The following is a 25,988-nucleotide window of genomic DNA, read 5'->3' as shown; positions in this document are numbered from 1 at the left end:
ACTCCACCCTAAAGGAGCTGAGTAGGGTGGTCAGCTTGGAGGTGGAGGACCAGGCCGTGCCGCCGCCTCAGCGCCATGGTCTTTTCCTTCTCTGAGTTCCTGGGGCCTCCTCCCACGGCCATACCCCAACTCACCCAGGATAATGCTGCCCTGCAGTCGTGGCCTCCAAAAGCCCTTTCTCTGCCCACAACTCCCAGGTTGGCCATCCTTTCTTTCTGGAACTTCCCCTCCAGCTGTAGGGGAGCTGACTGTCATGCATCCTTTCCATCCCAACTCAGAGCTGCCTCCTGGCACCTCCTTCTCTGTCCAGCAGAGGCCAAGGGATACCACTGTATCACTGTCCACTCCAGATACGGCCCCACCTGTACCCGGCTCCTGTGAGACTCCACCTGGGCATGCCCCGAAGGCGGATCTGTACAAACTCCAGCGCACTGGACCAGTGTTCTCCAAGCACGGTCCACAGATCAGCAGCAGGGGCTTCACCCGGACACCTGACCCCACCCCGAGATGCCCCTCGTCTCCCGGAGATTCAGGTGAGCACGAGCATCGGAAGCCCCAAGTCCACCTCACCAAGCCCAGCTGCAGATGCACACGTGTTGGGGCTGCTTCCAGCATCCCACAGCCCCACCCAGCCCGTTTCCCATTCCTAGGATTCCTTGAAACTATCACTGCCCCATCCCCTCAGCAGGATGGCCTCCGGCCATGACTTCAGAGCTCCCTCAATGTCCTGCCTCCCGCCCACACCCAACTCTCTGGCTCAGAGTTGGCAAATGGACCCTGCACCCTCAATCATAATCACTGCCTTTCCTTCACTCGGCAGAGGAAAACACTCGATTACGTCCCACTTAACAGAAAACACAAACAGCCTGCCTCTCCTCCCTCCCTCCCTCCAGCCCTCAACAAAAGCCTGTCCTCCACCTGCCAATCTCTCCCCACTTGCGTATCTGTCTGAATTACCCGAAGAGTCCACTCTCCCTCTACTGTTCACAGCCTCTTCATCCATCCCGGGATTCCCACAGCACACGCGTCCTTGCTGACCCACCCCCAGACATAGCCTACTCTCAGGAAACCATCCTTTCTCCTGCAATCAGAGTCTGAGGGTACAATTCTGTTTGGAGCCCTCAGTGAGTGTCTGTCACCTGCAGAATAAAGCAACCATTTCCTTAACCAGTATTCAAGGCCCCTGACACTCTCCAGTCTCCCCAGTTGCACTGAGTGGCTAAGAGGCTGGGGTCCAAGGCCAGAAGGATGCAAACCACATGTGACCTCGGGAATGTGACCTTGAGGCTCTGCATCAGGTTTTCATTTCTGCAAGAACGAGACAATAACAATACGGTAGCTGTGACAATAAGATGTGATGATGTATGGGAAGCATCTGCTCCAATGCTGAAAACCAACAGGGGTTGTTTCTGCTGCATCCCAAGATTCCCCATCTGAGCACACCAGTGTCCTTTCTAGTTCCCAACCACACCATACCCAGTCTCGCCACTGTCTCCTGCTGGGACCAGCAGGATGGAGCTCAACTCTACACATCACTGGGGCCTGGACTGAGGAGTCCCCAAGCTCTTTCCCCTGCTGGCTCTGACCCCTTCTTCTCCCCTCACACCCGGGCACACCTGTGCGCACCTGGGCACGCTTCCTTGGCATTGTCACCCTGCCCTGACACTTCCATTTATAGAACCCCCTCCTGCAGTCAAGGACAACTTCTATCTGTCACCCTCAAGCCCTTATCAATGTTCTGCTTGATAAATGCCGCTTGGTGGTTGACTCAATCAATCCAGGTAATGCCTCAGTCATGTTACCAACAGCAAGGTTGGTCAACTTGTGCTAAACCCCCAGGAAGCCCATTTACCCTTCCGCACAGTGCCTCCCCCACCATGACCCCGCAAGTTTATCTATGAAGTCTCCAGTGGTTAGGGAAAGACACAGAGAAGAGGGTGATTCACTTCTTCCCCTGGCCACAAAAATCCTCAGCGCAGCTGATCTTGGGTGGCCGCCCCCCTGAGAAAGCCTGTCCCTCCCTCCCTCGGTGGAAAACATGAAAACACACTCACTGTGTGTGCTGAGGGGGTGGGGAGCATCCCCGAGTGTGACTGCCTGGGAAAAGTCAGACTGGTGGCAGCTGCTTCATTTCAGGGAATGGGATGCTGGTCAGACACAGGGGTCTGCAGCCTTGAGGGGCCCATGCAGGGGTGCCTGTGGGCCTGTTCCTTCCCTGCCCACCCCACCAGCCTGGGCCCATGCCAGGCCCACTGCACAAGGACACAGATGTAAATTCACAAGTCCCTGACCCTCCCAGGACCAGAGGTGGCTGGCTGGTTCCCCAGACTTCGCATCCAAGGGCTTATCGGCAGAGGCCAGGGCCCCAGCTGAGAAACAAAGAAATATACACTATTGATCCAGGGCTTAGAAGATCCATTAAGAAACGGAATACTTGGAATAACTGAGAACTGTTTACAGAGAGGATAATAATTGAACCCACTCCAGAGTTGATGCAGGGATCTGACCGCCCTCGGCACCTGGACCTGCACAGCTTCTCAAAGGAATGGTTGCTGTGCTTCAAATAGCACCTTCAGGGCAGCTGCAAAGGGACCCCGAGCAGGGCATCGATGTCTGGGAAGTGACCCACAAAGACATGTGTTCAGATAGCACCCTGACTGTCAAAGGATTTCCCCAGAAGCCACAGTTGTTGGAAATTTTGAAAAAGGTGACAGGTTCAGCCTGCCCAGCTGACGCCCCTTCCCAGTGCGCCAAGACCAATGCTTAAGGAGGACGTGGTGGCACTTCAGACGTTAATTCAGTTCATCCATTCTACCCCCAAAGTGCCCCGGAGAGGTAGGTACTATTACTATCCCGATTTTACAGACACAGAAAGACATAAAAAGTCAGCCACAGGTTAAAAGAGTCCCTGGATCTCACTGTAAAGGGTGGGCCTGGATTGAAGTCCACGACCCACTCATCAGATTCACAGAAACACACAAACTCTTCTCGGCGGGGTGTGGGAATCCAGCTCCAGGGCCTTCCCCAGGGCAAGCCCAGAACAGCAGGTGGATTTGCAAAAGGAGGCCGGCCTGGAAGTTGGCAGGGCGGGAACAATGGAGGGCCTTTCAAAGGAAAGTGAGAGCTGTACATTTTGCTGGGCTGCTTCAGAGTGAGAGCAGGAAGGAGGAAAGAGGAGGGAGGGGGGGCTGAGAGAAAAGCAATGTGCTAAAAGAGCTTTCGGAGAAAGTACCCAGAAATGGTAGTCAAAAGGGGTAAAACACCAACAACAAAAACAGAAGGTCCCTCACTGGTATTCCAAGGGGGAGGGTGCTGAAAACTCAAGGCTGATTGGGGTAAAACAGGCTCCCATCTCATTAGAATGTCAAAGGGCAAAAGAACAGCCCAGTGACCAGGATTATCTCCCAAATCCCACCCTCACCACCAAGGCCCCAGTTTCCTTCCAGAGTTCCTGGAAAGGCTGGGCAGGTGCTCCTTGAGCTGGCTCTGCCCTGCCAACAGCTCCAGGGAAGCCCAGCCTTGTCCACCGCCCAGGTCTCTCTTTTGAGCCTGTCCACCCCTCCATCCCTGCTGGGCGCGTGCCCCCAGCACCCTCTCACCCGACACTCCACTCCACCCCTCCTCCCAGACTCCTGACCTCGACCCCAGGAGGCTGCAGGAAAGTCTTTCAGTTGTAGATGCCTCTTTGCTAATGCGGAAATACTCACTTATAAAGCCGTAAATTCTTCCCATCCGAAGCATTCCGGATATAATTAGAGCAGTACCAAGGCCTGGGCCTTCGAAAAATCGCTTATTTCTCCAAACACATCCAGACCTTTCGCAGGTCTGTCCACCCAGACCCTTCCAAGGAAAACAGCAGCACCATTATTTCTAAAGCTGGTAATAGAAGACATTTTGCTAATAGAAGAAGGTATGCACAAACAAGAAAAAATGCTTTGCAAAAGTGTAAAGGAAAAAAATTCCATAAATATTTAATAGGCCACCAAGGTTTTAATGACCTTCAACTAGCAACAGAAAGATTTTAATGTTCACAACATTTGAAGCCATCACTGTACGAGTTTACCAGCGTTGACTAACAAAGTACCACAGGTTGTGTGGTTCAAACAACAGACACCTATTTATTCCAGTTCTGGAGCCTAGAAGGCCGAAATCAGCACAGAGTGGACAGGGCTGGTCTCTTTCCAGGTCTCTCGGCTTGGACATGCCGTCTTCTCCCTGTGTCCTCACATGGTCTTTCCTCTGTGTATCTGTCTTAATCTCCTCTTCTTATAAGGACACAGTCTTGCTGGATTAGGGCCCACTCTACTAACCTCATTTTGACTCGTCACCTCTTTCAAGAACCTGTCTCCAAATAGAATCGCATTACGAGGCACTGGGGTTAGGACTTAGAACACACACATTCTGGGAGGCACAGTTTAGCCCACGGAACCACCACCACGGTTATGGAATAATCACACCACTGCGCTGGGCACGGTGGCTCACAGCACTTTGGGAGGCCGAGGCCGATGGATCACCGGAGGTCAGGAGTTCGACACCAGCCTGGCCAACATGGTGAAACCCCCTCTCTACTAAAAACATAAAAAATTAGCTGGGCGTGGTGGTGGGCACCTGTAATCCCAGCTACTCCAGAGGCTGAGGCAGGAGAACCACCTGAACCCGGGGGTGGCGGCGGATAGAGGTCGCAGTGAGCTGAGGTCATGCCATTATATTACAGCCAGGGAGACAACAGGGAAACTCCATCTCAAATAATAATAATAATAATAATAATAATAATAATAATAATAATAATAACAACAACAACACCACCACCACCACCACCACCATAACTTACTCTTAAAGTAATGGGAACATTCGGTGTGTAATAGTCACATCTGGATTCACAGAAGGCCTTTTTCTCAATAAAAACTCAAATAGCGACATAAACAAGGTCACGCATTGCACAACTCAACTCCAGGGCTACCCAGTGCCCTACAACTGAAGTAGCAGTTATAAATTGGAGAGAAACTCAGGACTGAGAGAGACAAGATCTCCCGTACCTGAGGATGAAGTCCAAAGGCTTCCAACTGGAAGAAGCAGAGAGTCCCTCATGGCTCAATTTCACTGCGATACTCTGGGGGAAAGCAGAAACGTTGGAAAGTAGGCAAGTTAACAGTACATGTGTGAGAGCTCGGTCAGCTTATCTGGACTCTAGTTTCCACTTTTCAATGGAATATTAATTGGATTCATTTAAAATCATGCATGTCTTGCTCAAATATTAAACATAATCCATGTGACTGTGGTTGGCAATTTCAGCGGGGACTCCTAGTGCAGAACTGAACAGGATGCCTTTCCTTTTCCTTTCTGTTATGGTAAAGGACTGCAGCATTATGTTATAAATAAAGTTTTGGTGCCACAAAAGGAATAGCACTCAAATATAAAATTTTCTTTTTAATTCTCAGCAAGGCAAGTTACTTCCATAGAAGGGTGCGCCCTTAAAGATGGAGCAATGGTGAGCGCACACTTGGACAAGGGAGGGTAGGGGGGTCTCATCCCTGAGGCACGTGGCCCCTGTTGCGGTGTCATTCCCCTATTGGGTTAGACCGTAGGATTCCGACTGGCTAATTGAAAGAGAGTGACGGGGTGAGTGGTTTGGCGGCAAAAATGGTTATGCAGGATGGAGAATGACTCAGGGCAGAGCAGGAAGCAGGTAATCCGAATGAGTCAGGGTGGAGAAGGTGATTGAAATGAGTCAGGGTGGAGCAGGTAACATAAAAAGGTTGCTTTATGAGAAAGTTAAGCTTAAAAGTAAAAGGCAAAGAATTGAACATACTGACATATTGATTCTTTGAAAAGAAATTTAGAATCCATATCTAACAATTAGCTTCAAGTAAACCCAAGTCTTAGGCTTGAAACTGTTGTTTGTTCTCGTGCAAGCACGTAGCCTTAAAACAAGCATACAATGCCTGCCCTGCAAAAAAAGTTGTCTTCTTGAAAGCCGAATATCTGTCTCCATCACGGTACAAAGCACCAAGATAAATGAAAGCAATATTCTCTACTGCTTGTCCTCATTAGCCATCATCAGCAGGAGCGGCCCCCTGAGGCCAATCAGAATGGGGGCTGCAGTCTTCCTGGTGAAGGAGAACTCCAGTGCCCTTGCAGGGAAGGAAGAAACGTGCGATGGATTACTTTCCCTGGACTCTGCATTTCTCTGGCTTTCCTGGTAGAGCGCGTACAGCCCTGCTAGTGACTTATTCGAAGTACTGGGGCTCCAACAACTGCCTTGCCACACCCCGCGCACCCCCCCCCCCCCCCCCACTTTTCCATGCAAAACCCAGGGTCATATTCCAACAAAGATTCTTCCATAGCATCCAGGGCGGTGCCTCACTTAAAAAAAAAAAGACCTTGGAAATTTCTGCTGAATAAACTTAATCCTGAAGAAATCATGCTTTTGGAAATGTGTTAAAAATACACGCATGGCACTACAGATCCCTTCTTTAAAGCATCTTGTTCCATGTGGACGTGCAGAGCGACACATGGGGCACCTGCTTTGCTGGAACGCAGTGAACTGCTTGGCCTGGGATCCCACTCACAGGCAGCCTTGCTAGAGAAACGTTTTCACAGCTACTAACTCATCAGATACAGGTACTCAACACAGGTCAGATATTTCCGTCTAGGGGCAGGGAGTATTATACTGGTGAAATACCGGAAAAGGGATCAAAAGTAAGACTAGAGAGCCCATGAGGCAATAAAGGACTGGACACCTGGGTTGTCCAGGTGTGATTCTGCAACGCTTAAAGAGATCCCTGGGCATTACCAACATCGAAATTACCTAGAAGGAAATTCAGGCCACATCACTTTCCAGCTTTCCATCTATTGTCTTTTTCACCTACTCGATGTATTAATACACACCACAAGGAATGCATACACCAGGCTACGAAATTGTGATCTCCCAATGGAATAAAGTGCTTTAAAGAACAAAAATGGAGACAATGACCCGTCTACCTTCCAGCTTCTGTACACTTAATTAATTCCATGTTCAATTTCAGCCCGAATAAATTTTCAAAGCTTATGTCTCCTGATAAATCTATGCTGACCTTGTACCAAACGCACAAATGTTTCTGTTAACACACAACTCAAAAAAAAAAGAGGATCATTCTGGATATAGTAATTAATATTCTTTATTCGTGAAAGAGCTTTGTTTAAAACGGTATGATTCAATCAGAGTCATTTTCTTTCCGAGTTTGCTGGCCTTCCGATATGAATGCAAATCATGGTGACAAAGACAACATACGGATTGAAAACATACTGCCTACTCCTTATAATTGTTTAATCTTGCTCCAGATATAGCTGGGAGATTCTAATGGAATATTTTGAATATTTTTATTCCAGTTTTCTTGAGACTATTTGCCTATGTGAAAATAAAGCAGAGACTAGTGATGGAGACCTTTCTGATGAAATTATCATCAAGCACTGTCATTTGATAAGAGAAAGAAAAAAGGATCTTAAAAATCCTGTGGGTATGATTAGAAGCATGTCATCTTTAGAAGTGGCCAGGGGGGACTACTGACTACTAATAACCAAGTTCACGTCACTTTAAATGTGTCACCGTCTTGAGATGGCTTTATCTCCACTAACAGACATGTAGGGACATCTGAGGATGATCTAACTTGGTGAACCATTCTTTACTTTTGGTCTCTACACTGCGACAGCAACGCACCTATTAAAATATTTCTTGTCATCATTCAATCAGTGGCGTAGAATATTGTGCCCCTTCTGAAGCCATCATTTATTAAAATATCCAATTGGAAAATCTGTTTCCCTTATCTTGCTATTGTAGTTACACAGTTAAGCAACCCCAGCTGTGCAGGAAATACCACGGCAGTGAAGACATCGTTGAGCATAGAGGAATCAATTGGGGTTCCTGTCAAAGATGTCACACGCCACAAAGAGGCCGGGGGATAAAACACAAACACCCATGTTATGCTAAGCACACAGTTATATATAGAATCCCTTCATGGGTCTCGGTTGTCCTGTCCCAATCCAGATTGAAATAAGCAACGAATGAACCTAAAGGATGCTGATTAAAATCTCCTCTAGGTACCCGTCCGATTCGTCTTCTGGTTCTGTATCTGTACTTTCTAAAATTAACATGGATTGTTTTTGTTTTGTTTTGTTTTTGAGACGGACTCTCACTCTGTCACCCAGGCTGGAGCGCAGTGGCGCAATCTCAGTTCACTGCAATCTCTGCCTCCCGGGTTCAAGCGATTCTCCTGCCTCCGCCTTCCAAGTAGCTGGGATTACAGGTGCCCACCACCACGCCCGGCTAATTTTTGTGTTTTTAACGGAGATGGGGTTTTTTAGTAGAGACGGGGTTTCACCATGTTGGCGGGGCTGGTCTTGAACTCCTGACCTCCAGTGATCCACCCACCTGGGCCTCTCAAAGTGCTGGGATTACAGGTGTGTGCCACCGCACCCGGCCTGGGATCATTTAGTTCCTGTTTGACTCTACCCTTGAGTTCTCTTCCCTGATGTTCAGCGACGGCTCTGAAAGGATGATGTGGCGTCTTCTGAATCACATGGACTCTCCTCCCCCAGCCTGACAGAGGCTGCTCTCTCAACATAGACTCAATGCTGTCACCCCACAGACAGGTGACCAGGTGACTTGCTTAGGGTGGCTGTTGGAGGCTGACGGGCCTCTAAGGGGCAGGAAGCATGCAGAGGACAGGGGGTCTCCAGGGGCACAGTGGCCCAGGGTGGGGCAGGGGGAGGGGGGTCCTCAGGTCTGCGTGGGCAGAAGGCTGGAAAGTGGCCAGATAACTAAGATGGCCATCTCCTGATAAGCATGGAAGCCAGGGCCCTGTCACAGGGTCACAGAGAGGTGGGCTGCTCCCAGAGGGACACAGGACATTCAATCAAGCTTCCAGTCAGCCAGTCAGGGAAGTCACTATAAAAGCTGCCTCTCCTGGAAAGCTGATCAGCTGGTCTCCTGCCCAGTCCAGGGGTCTTTCAAATGAAATTAAGTTTGTCCCCTTCAATATGGTCTAGGGTTTGCTCAATTATAACCATTAAAAAAGTAGAGAGTTCAAAAAACAAAAAGGGTGCCCCAAACCCTAAGACTTTCATACCAAAAGAAAACAGGGTGCTGTAAAACAGGGCTCCTTCTCATCAAGACAAGCTGTCTTCTGGGTGCCATGCTGCTTTTATATGCCTGTCCCTCCCCGTGGACCTCTTTATCCTTTCTGGAACAAGATACGAGTATAAATATAAATCATCCTGTCAATTATTATGAAAATCTCTTTAGCTTAGATTCCTAGAAGCACAATTCCTGAGTCAAAGGAAGCCAACATTTCATACATTCACATTTCCAAACAAGTGTTTACAAAGGTTTCCATTCCCACCATCATGATTTGGGGAGCTCAATGTTGCCCACTCCCGGCCCACCCACCAGCACACAGGCTTCATCTGCCAACAGCCACAATGTGTCTAGAGGGCTGAATTTGTCTATGTCCTCGTCGTCACTGTTTTTAGTCTTTGCTGATTGGTTCAATAACAGCATTTCAGATTAATTTGTTTTTGTCTATTTGCCTATGGGAATCTTCATGTTTTTCCAATCTATTTGTACGGGCTGTTTAAACATCAGGAATAACCATTTGTCTGCAACATTCCCTGCAAATATGTTTCCCTTAAACTTGTCAAAATGAGGACTGGAGTATGTCAAAAACAAAACATGTTAGGAACATTGCTGATGCAGATATCTGGCAGATCATTTTCTCAGTGGCACTAGATCTCCTTCCTGTTTATCATCATCCATTGAGTCGTTCCCTACCTTGTCCACCAGATTCCTCGGCCTGTGACCACTGCCTGCAGGGCTGTCTCTCTCTTTTTTTTTTTTGAGACGGAGTTTCACTTTGTCGCCCAGGCTGGAGTGCACTGGCTGGCACAATCTCAGCTCACTGCAACCACCGCCTCTCAGGTTCAACCAATTCTCCCACCTCAGCCTCCCGAGTAGCTGGGACTACAGAAGCATGCGACCACGCCCAGATAATTTTTTAATATTTTTAAGAGAGACCTGGTTTCACCATATTGTCCAGGCTGGTCTTGAACTCCTGACCTCAGGTGATCCACCCACCTCAGCCTCCCAAAGTGTTGGGATTACAGGCGTGAGCCACCGTGCCCAGCCAGGGTCTCTATCTTGGCTGTCTCCTAACGGTGCCACACATCTCAGAGGCTGCTCTGCCAGACCCAGTTCTTCAGAGCACATACTAGCTCTTTTTACAGGACATTCCTTTAATAAGTCTTTCTAGAGTTTTACTCGAAGCTAAGCTCACAGGTTTGTAATCTGCGAAAAACACACTTTTTCCTACTCTGAAAATTGGTACGTTTTTGATATTGAGTTTTCTGTGCCCTATTTGCCAAGGCTTTCTTCAGCAGAGCAGGGTAAAGAGCAAAAGCTAATTTCCAGGAACACTCCGGACCTCAGAAGGCACCACTTGCCACAGCATGAGACTGCAGAGTTTTATGTGTCCTTCTTTGCTGTATTCCCCCGTGCCTAGAACTGAAACAGAGCATGCTCAAGTAACACATAATAGATGGAGGGGTGAGTGGGCAGAGGAAGGAGAGGAGGAAGACATGGATGCCTAGGTGGGTGGAAGGATGGAAGGACAGATGGACAGATGAATAAACGAATGAACAAACCCAACTCCCAGAACTCACTCTGTGGCCCAGGCTGGAGCGCAGAGGCACCATCTCGGCTCGCTGCAACCTCTGCCTCCCGGGTTCAGGTGATTTTTCCTGTCTCAGCCTCCTGAGTAGCTGGGATTACAGGCACGCGCCAGCCCGTCCAGCTAATTTTTGTATTTCTAGTAGAGATGGGGTTTCTCCATATTAGGCAAGCTGGTCTTGAACTCCTGATCTCAGGCAATCCGCCCGCCTTGGCCTCCCAAAGTGCTAGCATTACAGGCGGGAGCCACCATGCCTAGCTGGTTTAATCAATTCCTTTTTTAATATTTTCCATCTAAAGATCATCATCTAATCAAAAATGTATTTTTCTGATGGTAGAGGATGTTCATCCAGTTTCATTTACTGAATTGTGTTGCCCTGGAATCTCATCATTAACCTGAGCCAGATATTAGAAAGCCACTGCTCTGGTGTAAAAGGTACTCCACAGTAAAATAAGAGAAGCCAGCCCATGCTTGTGTGGAGGAGCTGAAGTACTTCAATTGGTTTCATTTTCATCAGCCTAGATCTTTAAATTAGTGACACCTGATGCCCTGTACGTTACAGTATCATTACAGTGATAGAATCTATAGAGTAGTGCTCCTCAAGGCGAGGTCCCAGACAAGCAGCGTCAGCACAACCACCTGGGAGGTGCTAGAAGAGCAGAATCTCGGCCAGGTGCCATGGCTCCCTTCTGTAATCCTAGCACTCCGGGAGGCTGAGTGGTGGGCGTGGCGGCTCATGCCTGTAATCTCAGCATTTGGGGAGGGCAAGGGAGGAGGATCATTTGAGTTCAGGAGTTCAAGACCAACCCAGGCAACACAGCAAGATCCCATCTCTACAAAAAGTATCAAAATTAGCTGGGTGTGGTGGGGTACACTTGTAGTCCCAGCTACTCGGGAGGCTGAGGTAAGAGGATTGCTTGAGCCTGGGAGTCTGAGGCTGCAGTGAGCTATGACTGCACCACTGCCCTCCGGCCCAGGTGACAGAGCAAGACGTTGTCTCCGAAAAGAAATGTGATTGCTCAACTAAAAACTTCTATTCACTAAGGCTTCAATCTGATCTGAGACAGTCATGTTACATGGGTACCCTCAAGCAAATACTTGAACGGCAGGGCAGACTGTGATCAAATTGTTAAGATGATAATTACAAAACTCAGTTGCATGCAGTTGTGACCAGACTGGAACCTTTGAAAAGCAAACAAAAAGCTGACCTTGTCTCACTGGCAACATTCACTGTGAAGACTCTTGACTTTCTGTGATGAGGATGAGCCGGCTTGGAGCCCGGCCCCTCCACACTGGCCAGGAAGTTGGACAAAAGGCCTCAGCCTGTGCCTCTCTAGGCCTAAGGGTGGCCCAAGCACCCACAGGTCAGTTCCAGCAGTGATCTTGAACTTATCTCTAGTTGTTGTTCAGGGGTTGGAAAGATGGAGAAGTCAGAGAGCAGGTGGAAAAGTTAGGGGCGGGGCGGGGGGCAAGGGAGAGAAGCAACACACCAGCACAGGAAAAGCAAGCATGTCATGTTAAAATTCAGCAGAGCCTAACCCAGCTAACCGAAATGCCCACCGTTCCTGCGTGGAGAGGAGGCTTCACAAGGCTGCAAGCTGACGTCTGGTTTCGGTCAATAACATTATTCCTGAGGCACATCTTAGAATGCTGCATTTCAATCAGCTGCATTTCAAGTCTTGCTAGTAGGGTTGGTACAGGCAAGAATTTCTAGTTCTTTCAAAAGATTCATTTTGGACCTTGAGAGAGTCTACTCATAACTGTTAAATAAAGATGCATTATCTTAAGATGGCTCCTTTTCTGTTTACCAAACAGAACAATCTTTTTTTTTTTTTTTTTTTTTGAGACAGAGTCTAGCTCTGTTGCCCAGGCTGGAGTGCAGTGGTGCCATCTCACTGCAACCTCTGCCTCCCAGGTTCAAGGGATTCTTCTGCCTCAGCTTCCCAAGGAGCTCAGATTACAGGCACCTACCACCATGCTCAGTTAAGTATTTTCAGTAGAGGCTAGGTTTCGCTGTGTTGGCCAGGCTGGTCTTGAACTCCTGACCTCATGATCTGCCCACCTGGGACTCCTAAAGTGCTGGGATTACAAGCATGAACCACCACGCCCAGCTGGAACAACCTTCTTGATGTCAACCAAGAAGCTTGATAGACCTGGTTTCACCACTTCTGGGTTGGGGCAATTGTAGCAATGGAGCGAAGAATTGTTAGATTCTGAAGTCCTTATCCCAAGTTGTAATTTTCAGACAAGACCCTCGCTCAAAAATTAGAAAAGCTCTCTAAGCTGTTTAAAAATTACCTTTCTATAAATTCTGATGTAACAAGCAGAGACTGGCTAGTTGTTTCTGTGCTGGTTTTCTCCTGCCCCTGGACACTCAGGCCGACCTTGTCTCCCCATCTCCCTCTGCAGGAAGGGGTGGTCATCTGACTGTGTGCTGACCCATGGAAGGGGGATGTGCAGAGCTCTGTGGCCCTGCCAGGTCTGGGGCATAAACCCTGCAATACCCCATCCTCTCAACTCTTCTCCTTTCACGGTGGCCCTGGATGGCTGAACCCAGTCACGGAAGGGGTGCCTCTAAGCAGAGGTATCTCTTTCCAACTTAATGTGAAAGAGCAATAAACATCCCTTTGGTTAGTCATTGAGAATTTGGGATTTATCTGTTGCTGTTTAACAATAGTGCCCTAATAAATACAAAGCCGGAGACCTCACTTCTCGTGAATTCTATCCCTTAGCTTCCTTTCAATGGGCTAAATCCATCTTCTAGAGCAACTCTGAGATACGTATGTGAGCCCACCTCTTCATTTTTGTTTTATGTAGAGTTAATTAGTTTTCAACTTTAATTCTACTTTGCCATATGGCAGGATGTAGGCCTAAGATTAGAACTCATACCTTGGCCGGGTGCAGTGCTCATGCCTATAATCCCAGCACTTTGGGTGGCCGAGGCGGGCACATCACTTGAGGTCAGGAATTCGAGACCAGCCTGGCCAACGTGGCGAAACCTCATCTCTACTGAAAATACAAAAAATTAGCTGGGTGTGGTGGAAGGCACCTGTAATCCCAGCTGCTCGGCAGGCTGAGGCAGGAGAATCGCTTGAACCTGGGAGGCAGAGGTTGCAGCGAGCCAAGATCGCGCCACTGCACTCCAGCCTGTGTGACAAGAGTAAAATTGTCTCCAAAAAAAAAAAAAAAAAGTCTTGTTGCTCAACTACACTTAAATGCAATCTGCGCAAGTCATCCTTGAAAGACAGCGAAGCTGAACACAATAATACTGCTATAGCGTCAACACGTAACAGGGGTTCTAAATGCATGGGTCATGGTGGACCAATGGACACAGCACCACCGGTCAGAACTCTGGCACCAAGGCGCACTGGGCTGCGTATCAGTTCTAACTCTCAAATCCCATGGCCTCTCTTGCCAAGATCCCCTGGTGGTCAAGTGCCTGACTTGGCTTTTCCTCATGCTGACCCAACAGGGATGTTCAAATGATTCCCTCCAAGTGCAGAGAAAATGGTAGGTCTCCAGTTCTGGGGATAAAGATTCCGCAGTAAGCTATTTACACCCAAGCAGAGAATGATGATGAGCTACTCTCAGATAAACGGGGGCGATCCTCTGTGGTTTTGGTACAGACTCCATGGAAACGCATGTGTAAGCACCAGCATGTCCAAGGGCTAAACATCAACAAGAGTTCTCAGGAGTCCCTGCAGACACACATACATCCGTGAAGAGGTCACATGACAGTGAACGGGACAGAGACCGCGCTGGCAACAGGCTCCGCTCCGTTCTTCCCACTCTCACTCGGTATTATCTAATCAGGAAGAAATCTAACTGTTCTTCCAGACTTTCTTCTCCCATCCTCTCATCTCGCCTCCAAGGATTCCATCCAGTACTTCCCAACCACCTGCAGCGGAAGCAGCTCAAATAATCCTATGACATCTGCAAGTCTGCAAGGCTGACCTTCCCCAGCTCCAACTGCTCCCTGCTTCCAGAACGTGAAGGCTGCTTTGCGACAGAGTGACCCCCCTTTGTGGCCAGGGGAGCCATCTTTCTGCTCATTCCAGGCCTCCCTTACTACAGAGGCACAGAACAAGGGCAGCATACATCACGGGGGCTCTGTCATCTGCTTCCTTTGAGTAGATAATCAGTTTTCACTCAGAGGAAGATCACAGGACACGGAAGAACCGAATGTGTGTGCTGGCTCAGATACCAGGGGCCCTATTAAGAGATAGCATAATGGGAAAGTAGGTTTTTCCCCCCCACAAAGTATCTATTTCTAAGCTATGTTTCAACAGTGCACTGCAGTGCTTCCTATTCAAGGGAAGAGAAACGGGGTTTTGCTCAGATGGATACACTAGATACGGTTATCTCACTGGGCCCCTGCAGATGGAGATGGTAAATGCCTAATGACTTTCCCAGGGGAGATCTCTGGGGGCTCACTTGGCAACACTAAACAGATCTATCCCTTTCTGTCAAACCAAGAAAGTTTTCCAGTTTTTTCCACTTCCCCAGTGCCACGATGATGATCACTGCTCCTTGACAAACACATTAAAAGATAATGTGGGGAAAACTGTTAACATCCTTTAAACTTTCTTTTCTTTCTTTCTTTTTTTTTTTTTTTTTGAGACCCCCTCTCGCTCTTTTTTTACCCAGGCTGGAGTGCAATGGCACGATCTCGGCTCACTGCAACCTCTGCCTCCTAGGTTCAAGCAATTCTCCTACCTCAGTCTCCTGAGGAGCTGGGACTACAGGCGCCCGCCATCACGCCCAGCTAATTTTTGTATTTTTAGTAGAGACGGAGTTTCACCATGTTGGTCTTGAACTCCCGACCTCGTGATCCACCCGCTTCAGCCTCCCAAAGTGCTGGGATTACCGGTATGAGCCACCACACCTGGCTATCCTTTAAACTTTCAAAGAATCCATGTATGCACAGCCTGAGCCTCAGTCTCCCCCTCTGCAATAGAAGGAAGGGGGAAGAAGCTGGTCCCTGCAGTCTGTACCAACTGCGTATTTTCTCCTCCCAAGGAAACCTGCCCCAAAGCCAGGGCTAATCCTACAGCCACCTCCGCCGTCCGGCACCTCGCCAGGTCCCCCCCACAGTCACCTCCGCTGTCCAGCACCTCACCAGGTTCCCCCCCTACAGTCACCTCCGCCGTTCGGTACCTACCAGGTCCCCCCTACAGTTACCTCCGCCGTTCGGCACCTCGCCAGGTCCCCCCCACAGTCACTTCCACCGTTTGGCACCTCTCCAGGTCCCCCCTACAGTCCCCTCCGCCGTCCGGCACCTCACCAGGTCCCCTCCTACAGTCACCTCCGCCATTCGGTACCTCGCCAGGTCCCCCCACCACCGTGCCTTGTCATGGCAGCACATCACAGACAGGCGGCCCCAAACACCACAGTCTAGGCCATGAGAATCTGTCAAGACTCAGCAACCTGGGATTCGCCTGATCTTTGCAAAGCAAAATAATTTTATTCCAAAACAATGAGATAACCACTTCTCTATTTTCCCTCCTCCTTCTAAAAGCAAGAATTATGTCTGCACATCTCGCATAAGCAGAGTCCTCTATGGCTGCTGTAACTTCTGAAGCAAAGTGGCCTTGGGAAAGTAGTGGTCAGAGCACCCGCTGATTCCCTCCCAGGCTGGTGTGGAGGCCGGAAGCTGGCCTGCCTTCCAGGGTGGGTCTGCCTCTGGACAGCTGGCCCCTGGTGGATGACGCTCCCAACAGCTGCTAGGACAAGTGGAAGGTGGAGAAGACAAGTCCAGGCATGACTGTCCACTGGGAGCGCTGGCAAAACCAAGACCCAAATCCCCATTCAGAGGGCTGCTGCTGTCCTGGGCTCTGACAAACCTACTGGGGACAGTCCCTGCAGATAAATACCTAAGCCAGGTTTTCCTCGGTCACAAGCTCTCTTCCAATCAGTGCCAGTGGGTGCAGCCCCAGGTCCCAGGAGGTTGAGTGCAGACGGCTCCCCCCACCTCAAGTTTCTTTGTAAATCCTCCCCCATTGAATGCCCCCAAATGTCAGTGAGGAAATGAATGCACACTCAGGAAAGAGATACCACTGCACATGCCACGAGCTAGTAAGACTTAGGAGAGGAATCCCCAGTGCCAGAGGGCCAAGTCGAGCAGTCGCCGCACTCCGTGGATGGGCACCCTCTGGAGGGCCCCCGGGGAAGTAAGGTAAAAACACAGGCCTGTGCACGCCTGGGACCTGAGAACTTACCATGAGGCTTTATGCTGAGTAAAGAAGCAAGATGATGTAAGAAGATACCTGAAGAAATGGACAATCAATAGTAAACGGCTTAAATACTCACAAAATGGGAATGAAGAGAGAGGAGCAGTTTCAGAGGATCTTGTGCCACTGTTCAAATGACAACTGTGAAGGCTAAAGAGCAATGCAGGAAATGCTAACAATAAGTTTTAAAAAGCAGTGGAATCAGGTCATATCTGTGCACAGGGAAAAGCAAGGCTGGAGAGGACACAGAATACTCCATCCAGGTGATGTGTTGAAATTAGATTATGGGAAATCATTCTTCAACCATCATATCCTATAGTGTGGTAACGTTATGCCAGTAACATTGCTTGTGAAATAAATAAAATACGTATTTTTTAAAATGTAATAGCTAATGTCACTGAACGTATGTGGGGGGAAAAAGTAAAGCCTTGGGACAAAGACAAGAGAAGCAGGGTTCTGAGTAAGAGGCACAGCCGCGCGGGCGGGAGAGGAGCCCACAGGCACAGACGGGCCACGCAACCCACTCAGCCTCTCCAAATTTTTGACATTTACCACAGTGCTGCTTGAAGTGCTGCCTTGGAATGCAAAGGGAGGCATCCTACCCGCCCCCCGCCCCCCCCCCCGAAAAAAAAAAAAAAAAAAACAGGTCAGGGAGAGGAGAGGCATTTATTTTCTAATCACAGATTACCCTAACACAACCAGTACACTTAAAAAAAAAAAAAGGAGGGAGGGAGAGAGAGAAAGAAAGAAAAAGGGAAAGAGAGAGAGAGAAAGAGAAAGAAAGAGGCCGGGTGTGGTGGCTCACGCCTGTAATCCCAGCACTTTGGGAGGCCGAGGCGGGCAGATCACAAGGTCAGGAGATCGAGACCATCACACGGTGAAACCTCATCTCTACTAAAAATAAAAAAATAAGAAAATAAAAAAAATTAGCTGGGCGTGGTGGCGAGCACCTGTAGTCCCAGCTACTCGGAAGGCTGAGGCAGGAGAATGGCGTGAACCCAGGAGGCGGAGACTGCAGTGAGCCGAGATCGTGCCACTGCACTCCAGCCTGGGTGGCAGAGCGAAACTCCATCTCAAAAAAAGAAAGAAAAGAAAGATGGAAAGGAAAGGAAAAATGAAAGGAAAGGAAAGGATGGAAGGAGGGAGGGAGGAACAAACAAAAGAGGAAGGAAGCAAGCAAGGAAGGAAGGCAGGCAGGCAGGCAGGCAGGCAATCGCAGTACTGAGGACCTCCACATACATCTGCGGTTTTATTTGCCTGAATCGTATTTGTAACATTAGAGAGTAATTTTTTTAGTTCAAAACTCCCATTACGCGTTGTTTCGGATAATGTGTAGGTCTGACCAACTCCATTTCTGTAATTTAGTGGGGGGCAGGACATGTGCTTTGCGTCATTTATGGGAAATACTCTCTAATCACAACCTGAATTAAACTCCCAGAGGAAAAAAGAACTATTGTAGGCAAAGGTATTAGACCGGTCGTTACAAAAAGGCAGAGTGATGAGACATTATAAAATACATTGTTATCAGACAAATCAGACAATTATAAAAGACACTGTTATCAGGCAGGAAAACAGGTGGAGTGGCCAGCTCGGCTTGCCAGCCCGCCTAAATGAGTGGAAGCAATCAGGACTCCTGGACTTTTCTCTCCAATCTCTTCCAATCCACCAAATTTCTGACACTTCTTCAAGTGGAAAGAAAAAGAATCTGCCTCCCAGACTCACTCTCAGGCAGGTTTGCAAAGTGAAGTTCAAAGTGTTTGCCTGCCTCGACTATTCTTTAGAATTTGCCCTCATGACATTTTTAAAAGAAGACAGGGGAATAACAACGGTGGTAGGTAACAGAGCAGACAGGGGTTAGAGAGAGGGAGGCCAGCCCCATTCATGGTTTTTCCCGCAGTCATTCCCAATTAGACAGCTTAATTACAGACTGAAGCTGTTTACCGAAGAGAACAGCCAGTAAACAACCAGGAAATGCAACTCCTAGCTGGTCTCTAATTAAGCTGGGCCTGTCAGTGGGGAAAAATGGTCCTTTGGAGTTTTAGGATTTTCTTGTTCCTAAATTCTGAGATGGGTAATACATGCTTCCTTCTTTTTCTGAGATTATCTTTCTGACCTGGGTTGGGCCAGCCTCCCCCGACCTTCGAATTTCTGCTGGAAGGAGCAGCACCTTTACTCCTGGCCTGAGGCCATATGGCCAGTAGAGATCATTTTTCTTTTTTAACTGCAGGGTGAAACCAGCCAGAGCTAGGGAGATAGGGAGTTCGAATCAAAAAGGGTAAGAAATGTTACAGGGTCTTAAGCTTGCCTGAAACAATTGTCCTTCTCTATCTGGGAATCTAGTGGAAAACAGCAAAGTGAGTTTCTGACTAACTGCAACTGTCCACCTCACACAAGAACTGCCAGTATTAGTGACAGACAGTGCTGGTGTGCACCTGAGAGGGATGAAGTTAAGTGCTTGTAAACAAAGAAATGCAATTACGTTGCCCTAAAGGCTGCTAACCACTTCCTAAGAGATAACTCAAATCTAGCTGAGAACCCCATTATCAAGAAAAACAAAAAGTGCTTTTGAGCAACTGTGGGTCTCTAACCCCATCATGGGCAAATTACAACTACAAAGTTGCTGATCTCCCAAAGGGGAAACTGTCCATCCCTGCCAACTCTATCAGTCCCTGGACCCCACAAGACATTGCAAATAATCCAAAAAGGAAGTCCGAGAACAGTTTATCCTGCTCCTAAAGTGTTTTTCAGAGCCTGAGAAGCAAAATTGGATGGTCTAAAATGTGAGATGGAACGCACTGATTCTGAGAACATGAGATGCAGCAAGGCAAGCGCTGCCACTTTTCTAAGAGTGAAGGACAGTCCTTGCGATTCTTCCCCAAACAAAAGTGTGCCCAGAACATTTGGGCACCAGAAACACAGCAGGCAACTTGACCAATAAAGGCCAGAGAGTGCTGAGTGGATGATGGGGACAAGTCCCACCCACCATGAGATCATGCCACGATGTTTCCACATCTGTTCATGAGCCTCATCCTCACCGGCCAACAGTCGCTGAGCAACAGCTCTGGCCAGAGAAACAAATTCCCTTCCCAGCCTCCTCTTCTTCTGCCCACCCTGGAAACGCTGGGATTCCCCGGGTTCTATCGCAGGCGGACTTCTCGGGCCACACCAGGGTCCTGGGTGAGCTCACCCACCCACCCCCAGGGTGTGCTTTCTGTCTTCCGATAACCTTCAAACGGACGCCCCCAGCTGAGCTCTGAGCTTGAGAACCATTCACCCAACAGCCTACTCAGCTGCTCCCTGGGAACCACACAAACACAGCATGGCCGAAGCTGAGCCCATCCCCTCCCTCGACCTGTGGGCCACTATCATCTGTTCAATTCCCCAAGCCCCACATCCACCCTCATTCCTGCCTTGACCAAATTCCATCCATCAAGTCCTCTAGAAGCTCCCTCTCAAATGGCTCTAAGACTCTTTTGTCCCCTCCTCTCCACCCCTACTGACACTGTTTTAACAAGTGGGTCTCAGCAGGCGATTCTGTCCCCCAGTGGACATTTGATCTGGATTGTCTGAAGACACTGTTGGTCACCGCAGCTGGAAGAGATGCTACTGGCATCTAGTAGGTAGAGGCCAGAGATACTCCTAAACATCCTGACATGCACAGAACAAAGAATTATCTGGCACGAAATGTCAATACTGCTGAAGCTGAAGATCCCTGAGGCCCGCGCCAGCCCTCGCCTGGGTTGCAACCAGCTTCCTGCCTGCTCCCTCCTCCTCCGGCCTCAGCCTGTTCTCCACTGGGAAGCCAGAGCAGCAATGTGACTCCAGGACACCACGTTATTCTCCTCCTGAAAGCAAAGGCAATGATGGCTCCTAATTCTCCTAATTGGGAGCCACCATTCACACTGTGGTATCTTTCCTTCCTGTCTTTTTTCTGGGCATATATCCAGTTTTGAGGGTTTTTCAATACAAAACTGAGCTTATATGTGACCTACTATTTTATAACTTGTTTTAACTTAATAAAGTGAAATAACATTTTCCATCACCATTGTGATGTTTATTTAACTAGTTTCTATTCACGACTTCTTCTTGGAGCACACTCTGGTTTTCCCCACGATTTCAGTCAAGGTTTATGGAGCACCCACCCTGTGTAGTGCACCTCCCAAGATGAAGGCCTGGAGTCTCCAGGCTCCAGTTCCAAGAGCCCAGCTGTGAGGGGCCACACTTACTTCTCACAGCACATCTCAGGGTCATCTGATCAAACCTCCCACCTTACAGCAGGATACAGCAGCCCAGGCAGATGGGAGGAGTATACCCAGGCCACACAGCTCTGCTATGTGACAGAACCAACTAGAGACTTCCTCTCCTGACTGTCTACCCACACCTGTGATGGTTAATGTTATATGTCAATCTGATTGGGCATTTCATTGGGCTAAGGAATGCCTGGACAGCCGATAAGGCATTATTTGTGGGTGTGTCTATGAGCGTGTTCCTGGAAGAGATAACAATTCAATCGGTAGAACGAGTAAAGATGATCTCCCTCACCCATGCAGGGGGCATCATCCAATCCACTGAGGACCCAAAGAGGGCAAAAAGGTGGAGGAAGGGCAAACTCACTCTCTCTCGGAGCTGGAACGTCTGTCTCTTCCTGCGCTCAGACATCAGCGCTCCTGGTTCTCGGGCTGAAAGATGCCACCAGCCTTCCCAGTTCTCCAGTTAGAACTTATGGAGGCCTCTGGACCTCCATAATCTCACGAACCAATTCCCCTAACAAACCTCCTCTTCTATACCCATACATCCTACTGGCTCTGGTTCTCTGAGAACCCTGAATAATGCAAGACTCACTTTCTTCCATACACAATACTTCCTCTTCGTATTTGTAAAGGTCTGAAACATATAGCCCTCTGGCCCGAACTTTCCACCTTCACTTTTGTCTTAAAAACAATAATTAGGGCCGAGCACGGTGGCTGTACACCTGTAATCCCAGCTACTCAGGAGGCTGAGGCAGGAGGACAGCTTGAGTCCAGGAGTTCAAGACCAGCTTGGCAACATAGTGAGACCCTGTCTCTACAAAAAAAAAATTACAATTAGCCAGGCATGGTGGCATACACCTGGGGTCCCACTCACTGGCAGGGCTGCAGTGGGAGGATCACTTGAACCCAGGAGGTTGAGGCTGCAGTGAGCTATGATGGTGCCACTGTACTCCAGCCTGGCCTGGGTGACAAAGCAAGACTCTGTCTTTTTAAAAAAGTCACATTTCGAGCTCCTAGGAGGTACCAGGCAAACTGTCACTACCACTCGATAAAGCAAGTCTTAGCCTCATTTTACAGACAAAGGAACTGAGACCGGTGGCAACTGCCTCGTACAAGATGCTAAATCCCACAGTGAGTCAGGTAACATTTTAGTTTCCTGCGGCTGCTGTAACAAAGTACCACAATCTGAGTGGCTTCAAAAACAGACATACATCGTCTCACAGTTGTGGATGCCAGCAGTCCAAGATCAAGACATCAGCAGGGAGGATTCCTTTAGGGGTGGTGAGGGAGGGTCTGCTGCGGGCTCCTGTCCTGGCTTCTGGTGCCTGTCTGGTTATCCTTGGCATTCTTTTTGGCTTGCAGAAGCATTACCACAATCTTCACATGACGCTCTCCTTCTGTGCATCTGCGTCCAAATTTCCCTTCTCAGAAGGACACCCATCATATTAGATGAGGGGCCCACCCCACTCTGGCATGACCTCATCTTAAATACTTACATCTGCGACGACCTTATTTCCATTCTGAGAGACGACCACATTCATAGGCACCGGGCGGTAGGACTTCAACCCCCAACAAGTGATGACACGACAACCTGGTCAGGCCGACTCATCTCTGAGCCAGCGGAGTCCCGGAATGGTGAGTCCAGCCCAATGTCATGGGACGCTGATGTGGAGGGTCCCAGAGGTGAGGGATGCCTAGGGGAGTAGATGCTGCGGCGGGGGGGCGCCTCTGGAAGGGGAGGCTTCACATCATCTTGGTTTCTGGACGAGTCCTCTGCCATCCCTGACACTGACTCAGCGAGCTCGAGACCAGACAGCCAGCTTCCCTTTCCACAGGCATGACCAAATCCACAGCGAAGGGCTTTCTCCTGGGTGTGAATTCTTTGACTTCAGTGATCCCACAAATGCTCCCTGAGTGGGTGTGTTCATTTTATAGTGGTCACCCCAAAAATTCGGGGTGGGGGACACTTCCCTGTCTGCACTCAGCCAGATAAAGTCCCGGAAAGGTGCCTCAAGGATAAAGGTCCTGCACTCGCCGAAGAAAGGAGAAGAAACCAGAACTGAGCTGGATGAAATTCAGGACCAGCCTTTCTCCTGAGAATCTTTTGCTCCATAAGATGAGACTTTTATTATTTATTTATATATTTATTTATTTATTTATTTATTTATTTATTTATTTATTTTGTATTTATTTTCTGAGACAGAGTCTTGCTCTTATTGCCCAGGTGCCCAGGCTGGAGTGCAGTGGCACGATCTCCGCTCACTGCAATCTCTGCCTTCCGGGTTCAAGCGATTCTTCTGCCTCAGCCTCCCAAGTAGCTGGGATTACACGCTTGCACCCCCATGCCAATTTTTCTATTTTTAGTAGAGACGGGATTTCACCATGTTGGCCAGGCTGGTCTTGAACTCCTGACCTCATGATCCACCTGCCTTGGACTCCCCAAGTGCTGGGATTACAGGCGTGAGTCACTGCGCCCAGTCTAAGATGAGACTTTCAAAGCACTGAAAGGACATTTTTTCTACCCAGAACGACCTATCAGTAAACCTCTAAAACCAACACATTTTAACCTTCTCGCCTCACACGTCAGACTTCTAGGCAACATGGCTCTCCACAGCACAGCATCAGTGCAGGAGTGAGGCAGCTTTGGAGAAGGCGCCATGGCTAACTCTGATGCCTACCGTAGAAAACTCATTGATCTAGTAGGTTGCTCTAGGTTTCCAAAAGAAAACCAAAGTCATTCTTTCTTCTGTCTTCTTGTTCCTCCGAGACTTATCCCATGGTTCCAAATCATGTTATATCATCTCAGACAATGGAACTTTTTGGATGATGAATAAAAGAACAAATTCACCACATCTAAATGACAAATTTTCAGAGTAACTTGTTTTCCTAGGAGGGCTTATTACCAGGCAAGATGAAAGTCAATCGTACGGGCAAAGAAAAGGAGAAAGGGAGAAATGACCTGCTTGTACAAGGAGACCACGCGCAGCTCACTCACGGGCATGTTTCATTCTCTGCTACGTTCCTTCGGGGAGGTATCCGCATTCCCATTTTCAGATGAGGACGCGGAGGCTTGGAAAGGTTTGACCGACCCACCACTGCCACACACAGGGTCAGGGTAAGGCTGGCATCGACACTCAGGACCCCTGTCTCTAAGTCCAGCCGCTCTTTCTACTTATACCACAGAGCCCCTAGACCACCACATCCTGGGGCAGGAGGTTCCCAACTGGAGAGGAAACATTCACACTTTAGAGGGAAAAGTGGTCCCAGAATTGAGAAAGGGCCGCAGAAAATTCCATGCAGATCTGAGGACACACAGTTGGCCACTGTCTACAGTGAGGGGAGGACGAGGGTGAGGAGGTGGGGGTGGACCAGGCACCGTCTGCTCCATCCACTCGTGCATGCAACAAACACATCCTAACACTGATAACCAGCCAAAGCATGATCTGTAACAAAACAGAGCCTCCTTCATGGTACGTAAACTCCATTCTCTCTGAAAATTAAACATTTTGACATTTTGAAAAGATGGTTTTATTTTGATCAAAATAGAAAAAAATTAGTGTTCTCAGTTTCGAACTAAAGCAAGAACACAGAGAAATCTGATGAGGAAAAAGCCACAAAAATGTGGAACACAAGCCTTTCTAAAATGGAATGCAGAGGAAGAACTTAGGCTGTACCCAAATTCCCCAAAAGGCTTAGCTTTCTCTGATGAATCGCAGTGTCTTGGTCACAATTAGTCTGCAGTACAGGTGGCTGAATTGATTAGAGACGGGCTTGCTTCACAGCCTGAGACACTCCATTTTGACACAAAAACTTGTTTTTTTGATGGACAGCTTCTAAGCTCCAGCTCCCACAGCTGCTTGTGGCAGGACCAAGTCCCATCTCAGGGATGCCCTTGGCAACCTTCCGGAGTCTCAGCTCTTTGTTGCTTAAACAGTACCATAGGCAGGGTGCACAATTATTACAATGACAGTGCTGCTGCTGTGTTTAAGACTCCAAAGGATGTATAGATGAAATATATAGATATACAGAGATACACAGTGAACTAGGTGCTTTCCTCTAGCAATGCACCAATGCAAACTCACACAAGCACTCTGGAATATATGCCATAACTGATCATCAGGACTCGAAGAAATTCAGGAGACAGACAAGATTAATGGTGGGAAAATCGAGTGAGAAGCCCCACAAACTTGCCGTGAAGCCTCAGCTATGGCTTTCCCCAGGCCTGTGGGCCTGTCCACCCAAGATCTTTAGAAAATCAGGGCACCAGGCTGCAACGTTGCAGGCAGGGGCTTGCTGGGGGCTGCAACGGTTGCAGGGAGGGGCTTGCTGGGGGCTGCAACGTTGCAGGGAGGGGCTTGCTGGGGCTGGGAAAAATGATACCCCAAAGTAAAGGCCTCCCCCAGAAGCAGCCAAGTTTCTCTCTGAGCTTCTCCTGTTCTCCTGTCTCTTATCCCTCATTCTCCCCTGAGCCACAGGAACTAGAATTCTTCTTCCCTAAGACAGGTCAGAGAAACCAAAACCCTTTTTCCCCAAAGCTAGCCATAAGCCTAAAAATATTACTCTAATCCTCATGTCCTTTTTTTTTCTGAGACGGCGTCTCACTCTGTCGTCCAGGCTGGAGTGCAGTGGTGCGATCTCGGCTCACTGCAAGCTCCACCTACCAGGTTCATGCCATTCTCCTGCCTCAGCCTCCCAAGTAGCTGGGACTACAGGCGTCCGCCACCACGCCCGGCTAATTTTTTGTATTTTTGGTAGAGACAGGGTTTCACCATGTTAGCCAGGATGCTCTCCATCTCCTGACCTTGTGA

At 48.7% G+C, this 25,988-nt stretch overlaps 1 protein-coding gene across 2 annotated transcripts in view; it reads right to left on the bottom strand.

Annotated features, from left to right (window-relative positions):
- AGAP1 (ArfGAP with GTPase domain, ankyrin repeat and PH domain 1) overlaps nt 1–25,988 on the bottom strand; it is a 630,727-nt gene that overhangs the window by 467,659 nt on the left and 137,080 nt on the right. The window lies entirely within an intron of this gene.

The sequence above is a fragment of the Piliocolobus tephrosceles genome, chromosome 11 (genome assembly GCF_002776525.5).
Source record: "Piliocolobus tephrosceles isolate RC106 chromosome 11, ASM277652v3, whole genome shotgun sequence".
Taxonomy (NCBI): Eukaryota; Metazoa; Chordata; class Mammalia; order Primates; family Cercopithecidae; genus Piliocolobus; species Piliocolobus tephrosceles.
Note: the sequence above shows the minus strand (reverse complement) of the source record. Positions and strands in the feature narration are given on the sequence as shown.